Source organism: Myotis brandtii, unplaced genomic scaffold (assembly GCF_000412655.1).
Source record: "Myotis brandtii unplaced genomic scaffold, ASM41265v1 scaffold317, whole genome shotgun sequence".
NCBI lineage: Eukaryota > Metazoa > Chordata > Mammalia > Chiroptera > Vespertilionidae > Myotis > Myotis brandtii.
In genome coordinates, this window is record NW_005362155.1 from 1,330,313 (window position 1) to 1,335,827 (window position 5,515).

Consider the following 5,515-nt stretch of genomic DNA (forward strand, 5'->3'; position numbering starts at 1 on the left):
TGTCACCACTCGTCATAAGCCCAGGAATTATGAGGTGGGACCACTTTGATTCCCTGTGATGCTGCAGGTTGCCCCGGGGACTTTGGCGAGTTGTCCATTGATTGGTGGATGAGCGGCTGTTGTATTCGTCCCCGGGGACACCACTGGTCCCAGGAGGCGAGGACCGTGGCCAGGCACAGGGCAGCGCCTGGTCCCCTTCCTGGCTTCTCTGAGACCAGAGGGGCAGACTGCTCTCCAGCAAGGCAACCCGGGAGCCACGGGATGGAGAGGGCGGGAAACATTAAAAAAAAGTCAGTGTCCGTTCAAGGAAACAGTACAGAAGGAAATAACAGTGGGAGTTGCCTTTTCTCTCCCCCCAGGGGTAGCCCGTGTGAGAAGGCAGGCACAGACCCGCCAGACATTTCTAAGCTCAGATGCACATTTTTTAAAAATTTTTTTATTGATTTCAGAGAGGAAGGGAGAGGGAGAGAGAGAGAAACATCAATGATGAGAGAGAATCATTGATCGGCTGCCTCCTGCACACCCCTTACTGCACACCCACAACCTAGGCATGTGCCCTTGACCGGAATCGAACCTGGGACCCTTCAGTCCACAGGCCGATGCTCTATCCACTGAGCCAAACCAGCTGGGGCTCAGGTGCACATTCTTAATGGACTCATACTGTGCTCTGAGCCTCACAGCCTCCTTGTGCCTCTGGCTATTTTCAACACTTTCCAGGTCAGCACAAAAACACACCTTGTGCCTTTAATGGTAGTACATGCTGTGGTTTCATAATCCCGCCAATGGCTGTTTGATTGTTGCCTATATATGCTATTTGAATTTTTATTGAGATATAATTTACATATAATATTCTATTAGTTTCAAGTGTATAGATGCTATTTTAAATGAAGGTAGTGAAAAATTCTGGGCATGGATCTTTTAATCACCAGAACGAGTACTTCTGTACAAAAAATGGCTACGGTGGAATTGTAGGTCTAAGGTTCAGCATTTTAAAAAATCTATAGCTACTGCTCTCTGGCCGGTATGACTCAGTCAGTTGGAGCATCGTCCCATACACCAGAAGGTCGCGGGTTTGATTCCCAGTCAGGGCACATATCCAGGTTGCAGGTTCAATCCCCCAGTCAGGATGCATACAGAAGGCAACCCATTGATGTGTCTCTCTCACATCAATGTTTTTCTCTAGCTCTCTCTCTAAAATCAATCCTCTCTTTCTTCATCCCTCTCTAACTCCTTTCTTCATCCCTCTCTAAAATCAATTTTTTAAAAATAATAAAAATTAAAAATAAATCTCACCATTAAAAAAAAAATCCATAGATACTGCCAAGTGACCCTCCAAAAATGTACCAACTTCTACTCCCACCAGAAGTGTGAGAATGCCTGTGACCCTCACCAACAGTATATACATTATCAGTGTTTTTAATCTTTGACAATCTGATAGGCAACGATATTTCAATGTTGGTTTTTTCTGCACTTGACTATTAGTGAAGATAAGCATCTTTTCACATACTTACTGGCTGTGTGTTCCTTTCAGTACCAAATAAGTCACATCTCAGTGTGTGTACGTGCCTACATTTATCTGTGAGAGTGCCTGTGTGCGCACATGTGTGTGCGTGTGTGTTCTGTGCATCAGGACATCTTGGGCAAGGCTTGGGTACCTCAGAGCTGCAGCTCTCTGGAGTCTGAGAACACCAGGACCCACGGAGACATGAATCACAGGCTCAAGCCCAGGAAATACCTTACGAATGATCAGGGACACAATCACATTTCTTTCTAATATTTATGTTTCTTGTTTTATTTGTATTTATTGATTTTTAGAGAGAGGGAAAGAGAGGGACATCAATTTGTTGTTCCACTTATTTATGCATTCACTGTATTTATGATTCTTGTATGCGCCCTGACTAGGGATCGAACCTGCAACCTTGGCATATCAGGACAACGCTCTAACCAACTGAGCTACCTGGCCAGGGCACTAATATTTAAATTTCAATCAGCTTGGTCCCCATTTTACCTATTACAAGGAAGTACTTTTATACTCACTGGAGCCATCCCTTTGCTAGTATCTTCATCAAGAGAGCTTCCTTCCTTCCGTCTATCAGGGTCTCCCTCCACCTTGCTGAAGCTAGAATTTACTGCCTTAAAACCAATAGAACACATGGCCTACACCATGATCCCAAAGAGGAAACCACAAAGGCTGGAAAGGGAATGAACCGCGGAAAGAAAAACGTCAGAGAGGAGACCCCAAATTCTGCAACTAAGCTCTACCAGAATCTCTGAATGACCCCTGACCTACATGTGCACAAGCCCATTCCAGCAGCCCAGCAAAGGTTAAACAACCTGAACAGAGATTGCAACTGCTGCCCACATAAGAGACACAGTTTGTAACCTGTTAAAAAAAAAAAAAAAAAACTCTTCAGAGAAACATACCAGAATCCATTCACAATTTCCAAATAAATCCAAAACCATTAAACATATGAAGAAACAGAACTATGTAACCCGTACATAAGAGGAAAGACAAGCAATAGAGGCAGATTCCCAAAACTAAATGGTTAGAAATAGCACAGGTTTTAAAGCAGCTACTCTGTCCTCAAAGATATAAAGGAAACTGTGCCCCCCGATGTATAAATAGGAAGTCTCAGAGAAATCGCAACTAAAAAAAGAACCAAAAGGAAAGTATATGAGTGAAAAATATAGCATCTTAAGCAAAAGGGATACATCGTAACCGCACAGAAAACAAGATGGAGCCTTAACCAGAAGGAATCTCTGAAAGAAGCGAGGCGATTGGTATTTGAGCGGATTGACCCAGGAAATCACATCCTAAACAACACACAGGCGAGGGCATCTGAGAAAGTCGACACGGTGCCCTCCCTGGGCGGTGAAAGGGAGCCAGGCTGGTCCCGGACAATCACCAGGATTAGTGAGTCCTACATGTGGGACAGCGGAGCAGGTCGGCTCGCTCCCCCACCTGCACTGTGCCAGGCAGTACTCGCAGAGGCATCTACTCACAGAGTCCTTCGCTGGACACGTAAGACTTGGGAAGGCCAGTCAGTGCCTCTTTGCCAAGAAAATACACTGATGGCACCGACATCCCACCTCCTCCCATAATAACTGGAGATAAATAGAAAACAACATCCATGGACAGAGGGAAAGCATCAGACACAAAGAACAAGCAACATAAATTCTCACAACCCTGTGAGATACACCAGGTGTGAGCAAACTACAACCCACAGGCAATATCCAGCCCACCCTTTTTTTTACAAAAAACTGTGAGCTAGCCCTGGCCGGTTTGGCTCAGTGGATAGAGCGTCGGCCTGCAGACTGAAGGGTCCCAGGTTCAATTCCGGTCAAGGGCATGTACCTTGGTTGCGGGCACATTCCCAGTGGGGAGTGTGCAGGAGGCAGCTGATCGATGTTTCTCTCTCATCTGTTTCTCACTCTCTGTCCCTCTCCCTTCCTCTCTGTAAAAAAATCAATAAAATATATTTTTTTAAAAATCTGTGAGCTAAAAATAGCGTATACATTTTTAAATGGTTGGGGGAGGAGGATGGCTTTAGAAATTACATGACACATGAAAATATTATAGAATTCAAATGTCAGCATCCATAGTTTTTTTTTTTTTGTTTAATCTTTATTGTTAGAAGTATGAATCGCCCACAGCGTTACTGAAGCACAACCACACTGTTATTTGCACTGCCTGCAGCTGCTTTCACTCTATAACGCAGCATTGAGTGTGACAAGTGTTTCAAAGGCCACTCGGCACACTTACAGCTCAGTGGTGTGATCATCACTCAGCACCTCAAGGGCCACCTTACTGTTGTATTTATTTTTTTCTGATTCTTACCAGTGCATACCTATAATGTCAAAACAAGAAAAGTGAACTCTAGCCCTGGCCAGGTGCCTCGGTTAGTTGGAGCATCATCCTGTATACCAAAAGGTTGTGGGTCCAATTCCTGGTCAGGGCACACACCTGGGTTGTGGGTTCAATCGATGCATGCGGGAGGCAGCCAATCAATGTTTCTTTCTCACGTCAATGTTTCTCTCCCTTTTTCTCTCTCTCTCTCACCACATATTCTCCTCAGGTGAGGATTTAAATAAATAAATAAGTGAACAAGTAAGTAAATAAATAAAAAGTGAACTCTGGCCCTAGCCAGTTTGGCTCAGTGGATAGAGCATCGGCCTGCAAACTGAAAGATCCCAGGTTCGATTCCGGCCAAAGGCACATGCCCGGGTTGCAGGCTCCATCCCCAGTGGGGGACTTGCAGGAGGCAGCCGATCCATGATTCTCTCTCATCATGGATGTTTCTCTCTCTCTCTCTCTCTCTCTCTCTATGATTCTCTCTCATCATGGATGTCTCTCTCTCTCTCTCTCTCTCTCTCTCTCTCTCTCTCTCTCTTCCTTCCTCTCTGAAATCAATAAAAAAATAAATAAACAAACTCTGAACATCACTAATCATGGGGGAAATGCAAATCAAAACCTCACACCTGTCAGAATGGCTATTATCAAAAAGACAAGAAATAAGTGTTGGTGAGGATGTAGAAAAAAGGGAACTCTTGTGCACTGTTGGTGGGATTGTAAATTGGTGCAACTACTGTGGAAAACAGTACAGAAGTTCCTCAAAATATTAAGAATATCACTACCAGCCCTAGCTGGTTTTGCTCAGTGGATAGAGCATCGGCCTTCGGACTGAAGGGTCCCAGGTTTGATTCTGGTCAAGGGCACATGCCTGGGTTGTGGGCTTGATCCCCAGTAGGAGGTGTGAAGGAGGCAGCCGACCAGTGATTCTCTCTCATCATTGATGTTTCTCTTTCTCTCCCTCTCCCCTCCTCTCTGAAATGAATAAAAATATACTTTAAAGATAAAAAAACAAATACAAACACAGTCACCTATCAAATATACTGGTAATTAATTGAATTGAATATCTGGCAAGTTTAAGATTCACTAATTTAGTTCACATTTAATTAAAAAGAACTTATGTATAGCCTTGGACACTATGAATGAAGAACTTATGTATAGCCTTGGACGCTATGAATGTGCAAACTTTTCTTTTACACAAAACCTATTGTCTTTCTCCTCACTGATTTAATCTGACAATCTATATATATAAAAGCCTAAGTGACCATTCAACCAGTAGCTATGATGTGCACTGACCACCATGGGGCAGAGGCTCAAAAAAATATATATATATATTTTTTTTTAAAAGAGTATAACTACCAGATGATCCAGTAATTCCTCTTCTTGGTATTTATCCAAGAATATGAAAACACTAATTTAAAAGATATATGCACCCCTATTTTCATTGCAGCATTATTTATAACTAGTGGCCCAGTGCACGAAATTCATGCATGGGGGAGGGTGTGTTCCTCAGCCTGGCCTTCACCCTCTCCAATTTGGGACCCCTCGAAGGATGTCCTACTGCCAGTTTACAGGGATCGGGCCTAAACCAGAAGTCAGACATCCCTCTCGCAATCCGGGACTGCTGGTTCCTAACCACTCACCTGCCTGCCTGATTGCCTCTAA